The sequence below is a fragment of the Harpia harpyja genome, chromosome 13 (assembly GCF_026419915.1).
Source record: "Harpia harpyja isolate bHarHar1 chromosome 13, bHarHar1 primary haplotype, whole genome shotgun sequence".
Lineage (NCBI taxonomy): Eukaryota > Metazoa > Chordata > Aves > Accipitriformes > Accipitridae > Harpia > Harpia harpyja.
This window is the reverse complement of record NC_068952.1, coordinates 12,858,663-12,879,724: the sequence shown is the minus strand read 5'-3', so window position 1 is coordinate 12,879,724 and position 21,062 is coordinate 12,858,663.

The window sequence follows — 21,062 nt, the reverse complement described above, 5'->3', positions numbered from 1 at the left end:
TAGGAGGTTAGATGGTCCTGTCAGAGTCACACTACAGCAATAAATACACCCTGAATTACTCTCCTCTGGTGTATCCACCAGCCTGCACAGCCTTCTAAACACAGAATACCAAGTGGTTTGGCACTGTCTGTCGATATTCCCTCTTGGAGGCTCCAGGATTATGATCTCAATGAAGGCAAAGTTGCCGCTGATCTTACTGGGAGTTAAGCAAGCGTAAAGTCAGCAGAATCCTACAGGCACCAGGAATGCACAACAAAGCGATGCCTATAAATCAGCAACAAGGTGTCTACTCGCCTTCTGCTTACTGGTATGTGCTGCGGGTACAACAGCAGCCCTGCACACAGATGTAAAACCCAGCTGCTCTCTAGTCAGCAAGAGGGCACAGCAGAGTTTGTGGCTCATCTTCGCAGCAGCCCACACTCAAATCTCGCCCCAGCAGACCCAGCCAGGCTTGAGCAGCCACCCCATTCTCCTGATGGCTGCCAGGGCTCCCTGCTGCACAGCAGCCCTGCCGTTGCAGCCCTCCCCGGTAGGGGCACTTCCCCTTGTGCCCTCATCTCTCACTCCAGAGCAAGTCAGAAGCAACATTCAATTTATCTGCAAGGAATGTGCCTGCGTTTCTGAGTGCATCTCTGTATATGTTATCAACCGTGTTTTGTTCAGGAAAGCAGCAGAAGTGAGCAAATGTTATACCATGTAAGGAAGAAAACAATGAAAATAGCTGTTCTTCTGGTAGGGTACTAGCAGAAAGCATATTCACTTTTCTTCAAAAAAAACCCAAACAAAACCCCCCATTCAGAATAAACTTCAAATGCAAGGAAATAAAGAAAAGGCTTCTGAAAACTGAAGGTGAATTTTTAGAACCTCAGATGGTTCTCTGTAATTTTATCCTGTAGTCATAACTTGCAGTTGTTTGTGTCATGACACTACTGAGACAGTTAGACAGGATCGGGCCCCTCTAAGATATACAGTGTGCTTAAGCTGCTTCCAGGCCTCCAGCTTAAGACAGAACACAAATGAAGGAGGAGAAAGAGGAAGAATTATAATCCCTTGCATGCTATTAAACCCAAGTATATACAGAAGCTAATCTGTTTTTAGACCCTGCAGTGACTGGTAGGTGCAATACGCAGCATGTGGACTGAAAAAGGTTAATTTTTTCCTTTTGCCTGCCAAATCATTTCTCTACTCCACCCTTGGTGTCCAACTTTCCAATCCCTGAGTCAGTGTCTGAAGTCAAAACAACCAGCTGGGCCTCACTGAACCTTCACTGTGGGAAAGCTCAGCTCAAAATGGCTGCATTGTTTCTCTGTAATCTTATCCTCAGTGTTTAATATCCTCAGCAATTCACAGAATTTTCAGGATTGTGTTTTGGCCCTATGGGAAATGCTGACCTAACTGGTGTGAAGTTTTTGCTCTTATGTTATAAGGGAAAATATTATGAAAAAGTAAACTCTCCATTTACTTTCTCTGTTGATATATTTTACCTACCACTTTGAGCAGAGAGCTGCAGGATTGAACTACGTACACCTTTTTTCAGAATAATTCCTTAAACAGAATCTGATAATCTGCTAAGATGAAAGACATGACACTGGAAATGTACCTGTCATAAAGAATGTGTCATAGTAACATCTACTAACGGAGAATAGTTTGTCCCAAGATTTTCAAACCGCCTTGCAAAATTACTCATGGGCAAAGCATGCAGTATCTATTAATGTCTAAAGATCCTTATATAGGCAAAAAAAAAAAAAAAAGAAAAAAAGAAAAAAAACTGATTAAAAGTAGGATTACAGGGCACAGGAAGAATCTGAGAACAAGAAGACATATTAATTTGGGGGATGTTGTTGTGTTGTAGCAACGCTTCCAAAATTTTTAATATTGAGGTACAGCAAACAAAGGCCATGTTTGAAAAAAACACAGGAGGATCTCCAAATGGAAAGAAATAGAAAATGTGGCACTTCAGCATGAGCGGCATATTACATTTTGAAGGTTGGGAGGAAGGCTCTGCGAGTATTTGCTGTGTGTCAGGCAAACAAGTGTGCCTCCCACTGGAGAGCCTATTTTAGTGGTGCTAGCTAGTCTCATGGGTGTACTTGGTGGAGCATGTGTCAAGGCAGGTCTTGCGGGCTGACCTCAGCTTTGGCAAGGAAAACCCAAGGAGAATCCCGTTAGTACAGTCTTATTCTCAACTGTGAGCTGAAGGCCAGAAATCCTACCTTTGGTGGCGAGGTTTTAATATCAGGCCAATATTGTGACAAGGCCTTTGAAGTCAGTTGCATGGTGAAGACCTGTTCGTGTACCTGTTGTACAAATTGCTCATGTGTACCCGGGATGGCAGTGGTCAGACAGACAGGGAAGCAAAAAGCAAGACTTTTCACAGCCAAGGTGGAGGGTTGGGGGGTGGGCAAAGTCCCTAGAGTTTGGTTGGTTGAAGCCATCTGATTCCCTCATTAAGAACTTGATGTTAATGCAGTATCTGTGATGATCAGCTTGTGATGATGTGGTAGGAAAATCACATACTGGAGAAACTCTGAAAACATCTGGAGCTTCCCAGTCATTACAGATGGGTAAGTACTGCTGGAGACTAATGCTTACAGCAGACAGCTGCAGCCTTCTGCTGCCGAGCCGTGATCCCCAGCCTTTGCCTGTTTCCATCTTGTTCCATAGCCTTGCTCCTATATATGATCTTCTAGTGGTAAGCATTTTTTGTCTATGGGACATGTAAACATCTTTTATTTAACAGTGCACATTTCTAATCTAGTCTTGGGGATGGGAGCCCAGGTCTTGAGATATCTGATGACTGGGTATTGTTTTGTGTGCTCAACTTGGAGAATTAGGCAATAAGCATCACTGATGCACAATGTATATAGTTGTATATGTAAATTTGGTTCCTGCTGTTAAATACATGACTGTGAAAGATTTGGTCCTCCCATTTAGGGTTTTTTCTCCCTTAGGGAAAGGAACCCATTTTAGAAAACATAGATATCAGATGTCTGGTTCAAGTTTTCACTATTACTTAGTTTACATGAAAAATCACCACTGACTCATTCCTTTGCAGTTCAATGTTTGCACAGTTCTCTTCCCCTTCGCTTGTGAGGGGATCCCTCCTCACCAGCCTGAAATTCAAAAGATCAATTGTGTTACAATTGCATAAAAAAAGAATGTTGCAATTGCAACCACAGCAAATTATACCAAAAGATCTGTTGCTGATCTATACAAAGAGTGTCAAAGCCCTTCCACAGCTATTTGCTTTGGCGTTACCCATGGCACTGTCCTCGGGCACTGCGTGAGGAACATGCAGGCGCCGTGCAGGCGATACGTGGGCTTTTGGCTTTCTTAGGAGCAGTCTGCCAGACAGATCACAAGGATTGTGCAACTGAGAATTCAAACTGATTAGACATGTGTTTTTAAGTGAAATTGGAAATGAGGAGATCAGTGAAGACAGATGCCACATTATGTATAAAAATCTGCAGCTTGGTTAAACTGAGTTTCACATGACAATAGGTCCTTGTAGTGATCTTAACAGAGGAGAACTTTCCCTTCTGTTGACTTTTCCTACTTCTCCTGTTCTTTGTTCTGCAATAGCCCTGAGCCACCTCACCGTCCAAATCCAAGCAGGTCTCATACCAAGGCCTCATAGTTCATAACAAGGCCTCATAGTTTGTAACAAGGCTTTATCAGCCAGTGTAATCCTTAAATCTAAGTAGCCCACCATAAAAATTACAGCAACAGGTAAACCCTTCAAACTTGCCTACTGGCACAGCTGACACAAAGTCACAGCTCAAGGGCATGATCCATCCTGGAGATATGTGAGGTAACTGAGCACACTGCAAGGACTAGGAAGGCCATCGTATGATGACCTTAGGGCCACCATGCTACTGAAAGACATACTTGAGATCATTGCTTACAGTCAAAGCAGATTGGCGTTTGTACTGCTTTACAGCTTCTCATTTATAAAAAAAAGCCACAAACTTTCCTAGTGCAAAGTTGCAGCCTGGTAGAGAAATATTCACATACTCACAGGCAAACATCCCCACCTTTTCAAAAATCACTGTATGTGTGATAGGCTATGGGCCAGTCTTGTATAGCTGCCTGAAATCCTGGTACCAAAGCTGCAACAGATGTACTCCTAAGAGAATGAGAAACATCTTTTTTTTTTAGCTAAATTACGCACAAATATCCTTACATAGTTCATGATTCCATTAAATCTTTATTCCATTTCCTTGTTAGTTGGACCAGGCAAGTTTGTGATGCCCTCAGCTGTACTGTGGTCTGCTTGTATTCCTCACTGTGTTAATTTTTCTCCCAGGTATGTTATTTTGATTAGAGAGAGTTTATACTTTTGCTTGTTTAGCTTTAGCCAGAAACGTCAGCCCTTTCTACTTGAAGTCCCCAGTCATGCACTTCTACTGTTTTTCCTCAGACCAAAACATAATCTTTGTAAACCTTACTACCTTCTACAGCAACAAAAACATGTTGTATTTTCCAGTAAAACGTCTCAGGTGCCAAGCACAACCCAACTGGCAGTCTGAAGAAACTGTCTCCCAAAAAGGTTGGTGAATATGTGCAAACATGAGTTGTTTTTCTAAAGGCACTTGCCAGAGCCCTTCTGACACACCAAGCTTAGAAAAATATTTGGCATCAAGCCCTTCTTCCAGAATTTCTGTATTTGTAGACAGTGGAAAATGCCTTCTTTTCATGTATTCAGATCTTCTGGGTCAATGCATAAGCAAAGCCTTCTATCTTTAGTTCAGCAATGGCTGGCAAACACAGCCACTCTTTTAGGTTTTACTCGCGATACAATTCTTTGTTTAGTTGGACCATTTCAGTCTCCTAGCTTCTCCCTTGAGATGAGAGGATATTTTCTAGGGCGGGAGCCATAGGATAGCTGAGATCTTTTGGCTTTTTTCTTTACCCTGGGGGAAGTATGGTCCCCTGCACCTCTAACTTGCCACTCCTCCTGTGACAAGGAATTTATGGCATTCCATAACAGATCATATACCTCTGCATAAAAAACATATGCCACATACTGTGAACAGGTTCAAACACTGGGAATGAAGATTTCTCAAAGTCAAGCAGACATGAAGACTTATGCAGATGAAGGAAGACATGAACTAAGGTTGCTCTTTTGTGCCACTAAGCTATCTCAGCAATCTGGCTGTGTTCTTGGATGTCTCTGTTCCTTCCCATCTGGCTTGCAGGTCTTCCCTGTAGACTTCCTGTTAAATTTCATCAGTTACCTGTTATACACTATATCATGCTGCATGGGCTTTTCCTGTATTGCAAAGTGTGATATTATTAGGTAAGCATGCTACAAATTCTGAAGCAGGTCATGGTATGTCCACAGTAAGCTGGTAAGTAGGTCAATAGAGCAAGCCAAGTCCATATGAAGACTTCTCCAGCTATGCTTTCCAGGCATATCTGCCACCCAGTTCTGAACTACAACAGAATATCACCTGTTTTTACAACTCCTTCATGAAAAACGCAGTGTTGGTCTCTGTTAGAAGCCATTAACACAGCACGTGGACTCTCAGATTAGACTGAGACTAGATAAAACCCAAATAATATTTGTGACTTTTTGCCAGTTTCATCTCTTGCTACTCGCATTTAAGCTATTACAGAAGTTATGATGAAAAACCTCACTGGTTTATTTCTGCAGAAGCTAGGGTGCAACATCAATAATCTTTTATTGCTAAAATCTTTATGCAAAGCAACATCTTTCTAGCAGCTCATCATGGGTTTTTTGCATAATTTCATTACCCTGGCAGAAACAGGTGACCAAGAAATGCAAAGAAAAGAATACTTTGGGGTGAAGTTCCATAAAACAATTCCTTAAACAAGCCATTTATAACTCAAGCTGCTTTATAGTTATCGTAAGTCATATATGGTCATACATCCCACATGCACCGGGGGCAACTTATTCCATTGCTTAAATGTCAATTAGTTTATAATTACAGCATTTGAATATTAACAACATCTGTAGGGTCAAGTGATCCTGCAAATATTTCATCAAAATCTTTGATGTTGTAACTGTCCAGCTACTACATAAATAAGCCAAGGTCCAAAGACAAAACCAAGGACCTTTTTCTGTACAGAAGGTAAATCTTCATACCTATTCATCCCAGCTAATAAGGCTCCCTTATCAATTAGGCTCTCAAGGATTCAAATTTTTTTTTCTATTTGAATTGCTGTAATTGCCCAGAGCCCTCAAATGCTCAACTGCAGACTAGATGGAGGCCAGGTCTGCTAACACATGTTATGTTCCTCTGTTAGAGTGAGTTACTACATAGGCAGGTAGCAGCATACTCTAATGTAGGCAAATCCTGGATGTAAACTTGTCCCACAAATGTAAGTTCTGGGTAACAGCACAAATAATTACTCAAAATCAGAGTTATTGCTGTGTGCTCTGACTGATAGTAAATTAATAGAAAGTGGGGTGTTTTTTTTTTTTTCCTTTCACTTGTGGCTGATAATGAAATGGAAAGCGTCTTCCTGAAGGGTCTCTCCATAGCTATGTAGAACCATAAGAGATTGCGAGATACAGGCCTTCCCTCCTCCTGATTTATACCTGCCTATCATTTCTGGCAGCTGTTTGTCTAATTTGTTCCTAAAAATCTACAAGGATGGGAATTGCACAGACTCCTTTGGGAACCTGTGCCAGTACTAAGCTATCTCTTTAGTAACTGCCTGCTCCCCACTGCTCTGAAACAGGTTTGGCTCTTCAATTTGTTCGCTCTCCAGACATAGCAGGACACTGGTGACTCATCTTAAAGCCTGCATATAATACGTGCTTTTCAGGGAAGAACATATTTGGATGAACAATCTGTAAAACTGATGTTTCTTCCTTTTTCAATTAAACAGTTTGGCAAAAATAGTTATTAACTTTGCTTTCCTGTTAAAAAAAACTGTTCAGGAGCTCTGTGGGAACTGGTCCCACCCAGCTTGCAGTGACCAGCTGGTTGTCAATGACTCTAAGTTCTCCATGGGCCAGCTTATTTTTTGTATCATTGCAACTGTCCTCCCTTGTGTGCTTGTGCTGTCTTGCACACGAGTTGCAGCCAAGCTGCGTGCCTCATCTCTCCCATGTGCTTGGGCTGGGCGTGGGGCTGAGTGCCCGTTAACTCTGCCAGTCTGTGGGGCCAGCCATGCTTTTCCTAGGGTTGTGTGGACCTTGGGTAGGTATGGACAGGATAGCCCTCCCAGACAAAGAATTCCTTGCAATTCATAACAGAAACATAAAATAGAGCATAACAGAAAAAGCAGCAAAAATAAAGGGAAGCTCTACGTGCCTGCCATTTTGTCTAGTAACAAACAGGGACTGGCTGTTTCACACAGCTCAGTTGGAGTCTGCGTTTCTCATCTGTTTCCCATAGTAGTTCCCCGTCAACTACCAAATCCTTAAAAAGAAAGTCACTTTTGTCCCTTTGTTTCAATTTCAGGGGCCTTTGTTATGTCCTGAGTGTGGAAATGTGGATTTTTGGCTTGTAATTGGAAACTAAAAAAAAAACCCCCAAAAACAAAAAACACTTTTCCAGAAATTAAACCACCACAACTAAAGGATGTCTGGAATTTTTTTTATATGGTCTTTATACATGGATTGTTATGTGACCATACTTTAAAACTATTTTCTTTTAATAAGCTTAGTTCTTTTTATATGGAAGGGAGACCCAAAACTCTCAATAGGCTAAAATTCACTCAGATACTTTGTCACAACTGGCTAAAGTAAAATTCAAGTTCCTGCAAAATACCATTTTCCCTGGAGACTTGTCTCTGTCACTGGCAGCTAAATAAGTAATAGACAAAACAAGGGCTTCAAATAAGCCTGTTTGGGGGTTCTCTCCACAGGCAATGTGAAATACAATGGGCTTGGGAATTTAGTGTTAATTCCTCTTAGAATAAGCATGATAAAACTGCGGGCCACTTAGCAAAGCAGGAATTTCCCTAAGTGCAAATACACTTCCAGACATCTCCCAGAGAAACTGAAAGTCACAGGAGAGAGAGTAGCATAGTTGGTGGTGACGAAATGGGCAATACATGGCCTCCCTTGCCCCACACAGCCACACTGGAGGGGCGGCCCAGGGTGAGGGTACCCAGTGGCCCCTGGCAGAGTCATCCCCAGGGCCACAAAGATGGGGCTTTGAGATGACATTTCAGTCGCAACAGTTGCAGCTCAATGCGATGCAAGGGGTGGCTCACAGAAACGTGTATGTAGAGCCTGGACGGCATCTCCCACAGCAGGCAGGCCTGCCCACCGCCAGCACTTGCAGGCTGTGGCAGAGGTGGTGGGGGCACATTGGGCTGCTTGACGTTACTCCTGGCCCCCCCAGCCCCTGGCCAGGATGGCTGCTAGCAAGAGAGAGAGCGGGAGGGAACCTGGCATTCTTTTGGGCACTGTTTCCTCTTGCATTGCTGCCTGTGCCTGTGTCAGCAATGAAGCAGTGGGGCTGCATTTGCCAGCACCCAGAGGGATGGTGTAGCTAGAGGCCCCCATGGCAGCCCTGCAGAGTGAGGCTACCCAAGGGGGACATGCCATGCTAGCAGGGGAGAGTCCACGTTGAAGTCTGGAATAGAGAAATGAGAGAGAAAGGAAAAAAGAGATGTTTGGTACAAAATGCAGAGAATCTAGGCTAAGAGAGTGACTCCTGTGAAAATGGGTAGTGTAATGAGAGAGGAGGGAGTCACTTTTACTGAACAAGCAGCTGGGACAAGGGTGAAATGAAGGAGAATAAATCCAAACCAGAGGTCTGGCTGGCAAACTTTGATCCTTCTCAGAGATCTGGTCTTTTTTCTCTGCTGACCCGAACACTGAAGAGCCTTGTGTAAAGAAAGCACCATTTCCATTTTGCTGGAGATCAGGAAACTATACAATATTTGCAGGGAGAGAGACTTCTAAAAACATTTATGGTGGCACGTGTTTGTTCATTTGTTTTTCCCAACAGGATTACAGTTTCCATTGTTAAATGCTGCATTTAGGGTTTGTGATCTATGGCAGTTGTACAGTTTCACTCCAGCAGAGTTTTATTCAAATATCAGACGATACTTTAACTTAATGGACACGTTTGAAATCCTAGAAGTATTTTTCCCCTTATTTTTTAAATTGACATTGCCATGCATATGTGTATCTTGTATATCCTGCCATGCATATGCTTTTCCTGTTTCTTCACGCATATCCTGATGCTATGCTATGATAGCACATTCTGGTAATAGACTGGAATAATAAAAACACTTTTTTTTTCTTTCTTTCTTAGAAAGAACCACAATCCATTAGCAAAGATGCTGAGAGCTTATTCTTTACTACAGCTGGTCCTTTCAGGCATTTATCTAACAATATCATCAGTTCTTGGATGACATTCCCTTCAGTCAAGCTACACGCTTGCCTTTCTAAATTTAAAGCTTGCTCAGTGAACACAGTCTTTGGTAGGAATCCATCAGTCGGCAAGTTTGTTAAAGGTGTGATGTTATCAGCAGTTCAGTTTCATGATTTATCACGTGCTGCATTGCTGTACAACAAAAGCAAAGCAGCAGGGGGACCGTACATGTTAGGGAGGATAACAGCATAGCAGAAAGCTTCCTGATTCTCAGACAAGTGGGAATTCTTTCTGATAACGTGGGATTACAGTGGATTTGCAACCAAGACATTGGGTTTTACTAAGTCGATGTATCAAAGCTTTTTCTCCCATTGTCACCTGGTTGAGTGATGTTTGCCTGCTCCATTTCAGATGAGAGGGTGGAAGCTGGTGTAGGACATTGCCTGCCAAATCTTGTAAAGTGACAGTGACTGCAAGGCACAGGGCTAAATGAAGAGAACTATATGCACACTCTTTTTGTACTGTGGAGTAGGGAGGGGCTCTGTGGGGAGAGCAGAGACCTGGGAGGCATGGCATGTGTATGCAGGAGCCTGCTTCTTGCTTCATACTGCTGTGTTTGGGGATGTACCTATACCATGAGGCCTCATATTAAAGGACAGACTGTTTATATTTGTGTGACATAGTGCTCTGAGGTACTCATCCACCATCATCCAGAATGAAGATGTGGCTAGAGAGCACCTAGTCTGCCTAGGATTTATGGTGAGATCTTCATCATCAACTCTGTACATGGAGCTCCCCATGCCTTTTTGTTCTCTGTTTCCCAGGTCCTTTATGTCCCATTGCTTAACTTTGGAAAGTTAAACTAAATGAATAATACAAAACTAAAATACAAAATGACATTATTGCTAAGTTGTGCCTTTAATTTCAGAGCTGCATGCTGTGGCAGACTGTGACTGCTGTTTTGTCCAAAATCTTAGATTTAGGAGGCTAAACAGTGAGTATGTGTTCAGGGGAGCAAGGAGCTAGAGGTCAGTGGTGTTGATGTCACATTCACTTTGCCTCTGTAAGAGAATTAATTAAGCTTCACACAGGCAGAAAGGTGAAGGATTGAAATGGTGAATGAGACCAGAATGAAAGGCAATTGTACATTTTCTCACATTTACTGCAAATCCGATTGAGTAAAAGTCGGGCCATGTTCTCTTCCCTTTGAACCTAAGAACAGCTGTCGTGAGTCAGAGCAGAGATTTGCCTATTCGAATGTCTTGTGCATGATGTGGGCTAATAACAGAGCCCAGGGTAAAAAGTTTAAATACTAGACAAGCGTACAGTCTTGTTTGTCTCAGTTTACCCTTCCAGTTTCTAGCAATCCGCAGCTAGGGGTTTCTTCAGCCAGAGATTGTATCCACATCTCCATGCTGAACAGTTTTTCATGGAGTTTTGCAGGGCTCAAAGTCACTTCATTCACATAGCTGTCTTTGCTCTTGAGGATGGGACACAGAAAGGCTGTAGAAATACAAATGACCAGTCCACCAAGAGTTGGTACTTACCAACTCTGTGTTGTGGAAATGAGTTTCACTTGTTTGGTGTTACTCATGACTCTCACTTCTTTAGTGTTACTCATAACTCCTACAGATGCAAGAATCGGGCCTTTTCAGTATATTGTATGTCATTTAACAAGCAATGCCTGTGCACACAGCAAAACCTTTAGATTTAGCATATGTTGTTTTTTTCATCAGAAGCTATTAGCCTCCACCTGTTAACCATAAATTTTTTTCAGAAACTAAATTAAAATGAAAAGCTCCTGAAGACTGCATATGAAGCCTGTAATTGGTATGAAAGGAGGATGAAGTGCACTTTGCATCACTTCCTAAATGGCAGCTTCTGGTACTTCTCCTGACCAAGGATTCAATGGAAGAAAAAATCTGCAAATGAAACAACATTTTGTAGGAGTACCCAGGGTACTGGGTATGCATGTACAAGACTTCTTACCAGAAGTATATCTGCTTAGTTCATTTACCCTTTCTAAAGGGAGAGACTTAAATCAATTTTGATAGAACAGTCAAATAATTCCACAAAGCCAAATGCAAGGAGAAGCAACATTTTATATTCCTTAATTATGCAAACTTTCTTTTTGGCCGCATCTTATACATAATTCTGCATGTGTCCAGAAAAAAAATCAGATAATCCTACATATGCTCCAAAGCCACCCCTCCCCCCAGCTCTGATATGGGTCTTTTCCAGTTTATAAACTCCTCAGGTGATTCTTAGGGGATTGCTTGTACACTGTCATTATTATGGTACAGGAGCCCACTGTGCTTGTACCCTTGCCAAATTCCCAGAGATTTCCTTTCAAATCAGATCGTGTGATCAGATTCCATTGAAAATCCTCAGCCTCTGTATTAGCATAAGCTCTGTTCATGCTTGAAATATAATTTGGTCGTTTATAGAAAAGCAGAATTTTCAGAAGAAATGTAATGCTATGATCTAATGATTTAGACTTACTGTTTTTGTAAAACATAAAAAATTGGCAGTATTCTCTCCTTGGTAATCCTCTCTCGGAAAAACTAAGCTTCTTAATAAATCTCAGTAGTCATGGGTGGAAATCCACCAACTGCAACAGTGTTTATTGACCTTTCCAAAGTGTTAGATTTAATTAGGCTTTCATTAGTACAACTGTACATAAATTAGTCAAGTCAGCTCTTTTCCATGTTTGCACTGATGAGGTTCTCAGCTTCTTTTAGCCTTGACTGGTTCTTCACTTTAAAGGACATGTTCACACTTCAGTCTGCAGTGTGTTGTGGAAATACCTGAGCTGACTCACATACTGGGATCAGTTTAATTGCAGTGGCCTGGAGATGAGCAGAGGGCTTACCCTACTTCTTGGCAGGCTAGTCTGCATTTTGACTATGTCCAGCACTTGAGCAAGCTCATTTAAAGCCAGCTTAGCCATCTCTGCACTATGCTACAGTTGTAGTGCAGACGCGCGCCTCAGAGGTTTAGTGGTGCTTGATCCTTTGCTCATATGCTTATTCACTAAGCCTGTTGAGGGAGTATCTTGCACCAAAGGAAGTATGAGTGGGGTCTTCATTGTAAACTTTTCTGCTTTATTCTGTGCTTTCAGTGTCATACCAAAAGCAGCTGTAGTCAGGCCCAGGAGGGTGTCTGGTTTTCTCTAGCTATATTATTAGAGCAGTGCAGCTATGGAAACATGCCTACAACATTTAGGAAATCCTTGTCTATCCAGTTTCAGTCTTATGGTGGACACATATCTTTCCACATACAGGGGAGTATGGAGTGGGAATCAGAGAAAAATATCTGATGTCATGCCAAACACAGGTATTCAATCCTTTAGTTGCATCGACGTGTATTATGAACACTTACCTATCAAATTGCTTATGGTGCCTTTTCAGGATATTTTTTCCCTTAGTAACAATGTCTGAAGTTGTAAGACTACCTTTCTATATTTAAAAATACTGGCTGCAACCATATGCCCGTGCACTCAAATACATACAAATGAGTATTTCCACAATGGTTTATTTAATTCCAGTTAGGCAAACATATATAGTGTAGTAAGGGCTACCAAAATTTATAAAGTACTTAAAATGTTTCTGTTAAATTATTTCTGTTATCAACACAGAACTATAGTGCTTTTACAGACATTTTCTTGCTACTGAAAATCTTTGTGTGTGTGTGTTGGAGAGGGTGTGTATGTATATATGTATATAAAAGCACTCATTAATGTATATAGTGCTCAGAATGGTAATGTAGAAGTCCATTTGACATCTCTTTCCCCAAAAGACCATACTCTGAAAAGTGCTGGGATTGAAGTTTGAAAATCCTCAGAAATTTCTCATTGCAATTTGTCACAGGTCAACCGTGTGAATGTGTATGTACAGTGTAGATCCCTGTGAGCCATTCAGCCTCCCTAGATGCTCTTCACAAACTGTGAAACACTCATTTAGGTTTTCCTAGCTTCTTTCTTGGAGGCCTTGATTAGTGAATTAATTAAATCTGTTGGTATTTGGAATATCATTTTTCACATGGGATGTTAGGAAAAAACTCCATTAGGCAGGTATTGTATCTCTGGAATAGGTTATCCAGAGAGGTGCTGAAATCTGCTTACTTGAAACTTTTCAAGACTTGACTAGGCAAAGCCATGGCTCTGCTGAAATACTGCCTTCCATTCCACTGGTGTTTTCTATTTTCTTAATACAAAATACTTGGCTTTTCCCTCGATGTTTATATACTATCATTTTTGATATTTCATGTAGTTTAAGACCAGAGTAGACCAGTGCAATAATTTAGTCTAATCATCTGCATTACACAGACTGCAGAAATTCACCAGGATTTCCTGGTGAAAGCTGTCTTGTAGTTGACTGACAATGTACACTGTAAGGAAGCAATTCAGTCTTGCTTTAAGGATTTCACGTGGTAGTGCATGCCCCAGTAATGTAGAGGGTTGACCCAAGAGATAACTATCCTTAGAGCTGCTAATTTGCAGTTTGTTGCCTGAATTTTTCCAGTTTCAACTTTTGTGCATTTGTTTCTCCAATATCTGATACAATCTTCCTCTGCAATGTTTACCATCAGGATTAAGAAATTGTTTAGTACATTTAATTCATTTAATTCCATTAATTTCTTACTATAAGAATCTTCATTTTTTTACTATATGATTTTAAGGTGGGTACAGGATCCAGGGATCTGTTATGATCCGTATTGATGCAGGCCTGCAGAAGGATAGCGGAGGGACATTGTTTCTGTCTGCTGCTCTGGTATGAAGCAGTAGAGCAGAATTCTTGAAAAAGCATTTATATATGTATGTCAAACAGCTGTGGCCTCACCAGAGACTTCAGGGTACATTCTTCAGAACAAATCATCAGTTCAATTCATTTTCTACTACTCGCATTGAGCAAGGTTAAATTGTAGTCCTCAGCTATTGACATTCCCTTTTAGACCAAAACCTCTTCACAGCAAAGAGCATGACTCTTGTTTACTTATGAAATCACTTGCTGCCCTTTCAGGTGCTACAAGATAGATAAGAAGAAGTATGGTTTGCAGAGGAAAATCTTAAGGATGATTCAGAAAACTCTTATTGATTATTATAGATTAGTAAAAGTACGCAATGAAATTAACAGTAGAGGAAACATTTCAGAATGATAAACAGATTTTTCATTCCCCGTTTGCTCAACGAGTTGAGGGGGGATCTTTTTTGTGGCATTCTTAATCTGCCTGAACCAAAATGTATGTAAACATAATTCCTCGTGTGATTCAAATGATATTCCCAAATATTACTATTGTGAGGACTACCATAGCCACGTCTGAAAACTGGTCAGCTGTACAGTAGATTCATCCCCAGATTTCTAAAGCTAGCCTTAGGTTTGTGGAGGGTATCATCTCATACATTTGTTGACCTAACACCTAAGCTAAGGTGCAGGTCAAACCCAAGGCTACAGTACTGGAACCTTTTAAGATCCCACAAGCCACAACAAACACTTAGACTGACAGGAATCAGCTGTGCCATGACAAATACTGTAATGCTGAGGGGGTAAGGAGAAATCCACACATGGATGTCATACCTCAGTGGGGGGTGGGAACTACACACTAGCTTTCAGAAGATCCCAGTGTTGTGTCGCTGCACCATGATGAAATAGTGAAAGCTTGATGTAATGCTTCTGATTAGTTTTTTCATTGGTTAAGTGTGCTGTCATTTGATACCCTGATGGAGAGATTTTTGGAGGGGAGGGGTTGAGCCCTGTGAAACCTCAAAGCACTTTCTTTCCATTGTGGGCAGCTCAGTTAAGCTCTTATAAAACGCAGATTTTTCTAATTTTGTAATTCACCTCCAGACATTTGCTTTTGCTCCAAACACAACATTAGCTGTAGATGTTTGTCTGTGTTTGTGGTGTGGGTTGTTTCATTGCTTGTTGTTGTCATCTGGATTATCCTTTTCTACGGTCAGGTACCAATTAAATATTTGATCCTTCTTTGGCTATAAAATAGCTTGCTAATCATCAGACTAACGCTCTTGAATTCAGGACTTAATTGAGGTTTACTGGTGAAAAATATGTGTATTTAGATACATTGGAAGTAACATGTTCTTACTATAACTTTAGTTCACATACAATGATCCATAAGCTGTGTAAGTTTTCTGGCATTGAAGACAAACTTAGTTGAAGTGAATTCACTTCAGTATTATTTCTCAATCCACCAGAATGTGCTTCCCTTTTCCCAGGAAAAAACCCTTTTCAAGACAGTTGCTCAAAATGTATCAAGTGATGAACTGCAGATAGCAAACTGAGCATTTGTTTGAGTTCATGCTTATTACAGCAGTGTTCTGGAAAGTGTTTGTGCTTAGGCTTTTAATAAACTCCCTCTAGAGATCAATTACCATAATTTGTCTAGTTACTATGGATAAGAGGTTTTGGGGGGTGGCTGCTGTTGTTGAAATGTTTTGTTAAACTGAAAGTCTTCAATGCTTTTATTCAGGCAGAATAAATAGAGAATGGGAAGCAGAACACAGTATCTAAGGCAAAATAATAATTGAAATAATCTTAGTAAAAGGACTCTGCAACATTACCAGGTCTTGTAGGACAATTTTGTCTGTGTGTTTTAGGCTTGTTCACAGGTAGCCCAGAATGTAGGTCAGCAGGAGGACACGTGTAAGGAGGATAAGCACCGATAAGTTAATACTCTTGACAAAGTTTTCTCACTATAAGGTTTCAGTATAATCAAAACCAGTTTAGCATTTGAGGAAAAGCACCATGAAATGGAGTAATGGAATTAGCTTTTATGTTTTTCCAGGAACCTAAACCACATTTCCTGTCACAACTGTATATTATTAATACAAGGCATCTGCTAAATCGTAGCTGCCCTAAAATGTGCACAAATATCATATGTCTGGTTTAAATCATTTATTTTTTGACGTTTGTGGTGAAAAACTAAAGCAAGATGCTGCCTCAACCCATCATAAAAAAGAGTATGATTTGGAATACAGCAAGTTTTCAGCATGGTCTTGCAGACAGATAATATAATTCCGTTAATTTAGCAGCCAGGACTGTTACTGCCTGCATTTTTATGTCTTGCTTCCCTTTCATTTTGTATTCTGTGGTTGCAGCAATTAGTTTCCAGTCACAGAGGGAAATGAGCAGCTATCTTGAAACTCACTCACTTTCCCAGCCCCCTGTCCTCTAGAGTTGAAGAGTAGAGGGAGTAGAAAGTTGTTTGTTTTCTGATTATTTGGGGGGGGGGGGGGGGGGGAGACATAAGTCATCTTTTCTCATGTTGTAACCAGCCTCCACAGGCTTAAGGCAAAGGGCCCAAGTCTGATAACGAAATGGGATCATCTCAGGAATATAATGTCCGGAATATAATTTCCCGGGGGACTAATGGCCTACCCAGATATTTTTCCACATCAATACCCACTCTGAAAAAAAAATCTATTACTGCATTTCCTTATAGATTACTTCAGAATACACCAGGGGTGACAGAGGCTTCTTTGGGAGCCAGACAAACCTGGAAGTCTGGCACTGAGTCCTGGACTGTGAATCGGGACAATGACACTCAGAAATTCCTGTGTAGTTTCCCCAGCCCTTCCCCAAAGGCCTGCGCGGAAGGGCTCTGCATAGTGTCACAGGTATCTATGTCTGTGTGCTGCTTGTGTCACGTTAGCCTCATCAGTATGCTGAACAGTCGGAGAGCATATCTGAAATCCCACTTGATTACACTAGCTGACTTACCAGAGGCCTCGAAGACCAGCATAAACTTTGGCCAAATGTAGCTGTAAGCCAAGATAACATGAGACCCCTGACATGGAGATCAGTTCCCTTGCAGAGCCGATCAGCTGGTTTTCCAGCCCTCACCAATTCATTTTATGCTGACGCCAACTGCATCTTCTTGCTCTCATGCCCGTGGTGCCAGTGATGCTTGACTGCCTTAGCCTTGGTCTTTGCTCTGTCCCTTCTCCTGAACAGCTCCACTGGTTCCCACAGATTGTGCCCTGAAAAAATCCCCTCAGCACTTTAAAGGATTTGCTCTTAATGAAAAACAAGAGTATACTGAAACAAACAGTGTGAGGAGTATCTCTTCTGCTTTTTTCATTATTGTAAATGCATCTTTTTTTCATCCTTGGTCTGTTGTGATCCCTTGGCCATGTTATGTCTAATTTAGGGATTCTGAGATTAAAGGACAAAAGTATTAGCTAGTTCATGTCTGTAGTGCTGTGCAGGTTTATACCAGCTGAGCATCTGAATTTGTGTGTGCTAAAAACCCTTTCGCAGGCTAATCAAGTGACATTTCACATACGGATAGAGTAACTTGCCCATCCAGTTGTAGAGCTGGTTTGAGCCCTGAATGTTTTGGCTGTAAAATAACAATGATATCCAGAACCCAATAGTGGAAGGAGGATTTTTATAAGCAATTTCTTAGAAGCAGATTGGAGGATCTGAAAGCCAAACTGGTTGTTTTAAGGTTCACACATCTACCAGGGTAAAGATTTTGCAATTAGAGTTAGGTAATAATTTCCTTGGTTGATGAACCAAAACCAAATCCTGCTCACCCAGTTCAGATTGTGAAAAGAGAAAATATTGTTTGGAGTTTACTCTCCAATGGGACTAATTATTCTCTATATTTCACCCATCACATTATAATCCTCTTCAGAGAAAAGAAAGAATAAATGTTCTCATTAAATTCTGAAACAGGCATTTTTTTCTGACAAGTTGCTCTTCCTTTGAAGAGGCTAATATCTAATGATGGAAATCGTAAAGAATAAATAAAAAAAGCTTTGTAGAGAATGATTTACTTAAAATGACACTGTCAAACAGCTTTTCATAATAATTAAAAAAAAATCACAATGTTTGTGATGAAAACACTACTGAAACTGCAATCTGCTTACTCACCTGGTGGTATTTTCATGTTCTTTCTTAATGAACACACTCTGTGTTTTGTTATTGTAAGGCTGCCTGGGAGAGCTGGGCTGGTAGCATTGACTCTTTCCTCAAAGACAGAAGTCTCAATTGAGCAAATCAGTCCTGTTCAGCAAACTACTTGAACATGCTCTCAGGTTCCATTAATTCGAATGATTTTCTGACCTGGAGACTAAAGGGTCCCTGGTAGTCACACAAGGCTTTTGCTTTCATTCTTTGCAGTAGGACCAGATGATTTGGGTACAGTGTGTGTTGGGGTGAAACTGGATGGGAATGCTCTCCTTGGTAGCTGTGTACACACAGTTCCGATTTCGCTGTGAGAGCAGTGTGTGTTGATATCTGTGGGAGAACAGACTGCTGGGTGAACGAGAGTTACCGCTTATGGAGGACAGAGAACAGTTTAACACCTTCAAAATCAAATTGTTCTGGTACTATGCCAATTGAAAGGTGAACTCCCTTAAGAAGGTAGACATGGTCAAATGAGGCTCCTGTGGACCATTATGAACCTGGACTTTTTCTCTCAAAGAGTAATTTCATCATTCCTGGAAGACCATCATATAAGTGTGTGTGACAAAACACACCTTTTGGCTGCCAGGTGAAGAAATACCTTTTCCTTAGTTAAGGAGTGTCTGTCCAAATGAAGAAAAGCAGCTCCACACTTAGCAGATCTATTTATATATATAAAACAGTGTAATTTGGACCTGTATGATGTTCCTACCTGAACATGTGAAAAACAACTTCCCTCTCATACCTAGGAAAAACTTGTCTCAGCTGGGAAGTAATTAATGTGGAGAAGTGTAGTCTGAAGCAGGGAATGGTTATGTACTTCTCCAGGCCTGTTTGCCTGCCAAAGTGTTACTGAGGGGCAGAAAATGTCCCAGAGAAGATCATATCCCATTTTGGTGGTACTGTGCTTGTAGGCTTATACCAGTTATATGAGGGCAGCTGTAAGACTAAATGGTGTTTGTACCAGTTTGACCAAAGCCCCCTGAACAAGGTGTCAATGTTTTAAACATGCTTCCCTGCCCTGCTGCCATTGGCTCCTGCTATCTGCTGTCCCTCAGCTGCAGGACTTCTCAGTAGCTCATTCTACTCACGGCCTTGGAGTTTGTCTCTGTGGGTACCAGATGCGAAGCCTTGGACTGCCGCCACCGCGTCCTCTGTGAGTTGTTCTGGGTTACAGCTAGTGTTACCTATCAAAACTGGAATGATACCTTTTCCTTTTGATCTACATCCTTTTTCAGGCTGACTTACTCGCAATCTAATTTTCTAATAGAGCTACTATCTAGTCTAAATAAGGTATTAGAGACTCTGGCACTTTGAGATTCTCTGATTCAGACACTTGAATTGCTACATGGTCAATACACGCTGTCAGCCAAATCCTGAAACAATGTTAGCAAAGAACTGCATTGCCCTGGGAAAGTAGCATTATCCTGTCCTAATTTTTAAAACTACACTGCACCTATTCTGTGTGCTGTTAACAAAAAATATGCTGCAGGCCATACCAAAGAAATATGTATCCCACAGCTAAGTCCACATGATTTTTTTTTTTTAACACACAAGTTCAGACATGGTTTTCAAGCATGATGAATAGAGAACAATGTCCTGTTTGTGTGGGTGTGTGCACTGTCAAGCAGGCGAGGTTTAAGTGACTGCAGATTTTTGAATGGGAATCAAAAAAGGTCATTTGGAAACAGACAACATTTGCTCCTGCACAGTTTGTGAGTAAACATCTGGGATTCACAGAGGACACTAGAGAAAGGTATTGGCAGTAAACAAGATTTTGCTGCTTTCTTCTACAGAAAGAGCAATACCAAGAATAAAAATGGTAACAGAGTAGAAAATTATCAAAATTTGTGCTGTGTGCACTTAAGCTGCTTTTAACAATTATGTTCTTTTTTCTTTTTCTTTTTTTTCCACTCAGAGCCTCAAAAATTGACTAGTTCTAATGAAAAAGAGAAGACGCTGATGTTATACAGTAGTGGAAAACAAACCAATTTGTTGAAAATTACTGTTGAAAAGTATTCTTTGCTAATAGGTCACATTTATTCTCTTGAAACATTGTGCAAATTTTAAAATTCTTCAGAGGCTGTAGTGAATGTTTTTCATCTTTACAATAATGTTTTGAGGAATCACAGATAGCAGGCATCTCAGAAGGGGAACATAAGTACCCTCCAGAAGCAGTTTTTACCATAATATCATACTTGTCTACTATTTTCTCCACTCTTCAGAAAATACCAAAAAAAATTACTTGCTTTCAAGCTATAATAACTTAGCAATTTCTTCATTTCTGCCCTTCAAGAAGGTATATGTCATACTTACAATTGTTTCATCTGCCTCTTTTCTGTTGATTCCCCCCGTTTCAGAAAATGGACATAAATGAGAGTAGCTATTGATGTGAAGAATACTGATGCATTATTTTAACATATTTATTCCCTGTAAACATTCATTAGTTAAAAAGGAACACTTTTCTCAAAGCACTTCTCAGCACATTCTTAAAACACAATTATCCAAATAGACTACTCCAAGAGCAGGCATTGTCCAGGCATTAATAACCCAGTAGCTGAAGGCTTATTGGCTTTCTTACCAGAGCTGTTCTCCCAGCTTCTCTCAGTTTGGGAAAGCAAATGTGCCTTGCAGCATGCCCTGAAGGGTGATAAAGTCAGACTATTATTGGCAATAGTTAGTCTTTAGAGGGGAAGCATGAAGTATTGTTTTGAGCACAAGACAAAACCTGAAACTCCCAGTCCCAGCTCTGACTATGATTCTCTTCACCTTAGTTTCTTTATCTGTAAAATGGTGATAATATCACTTTGTTTTGCCAAGTAATTTTATA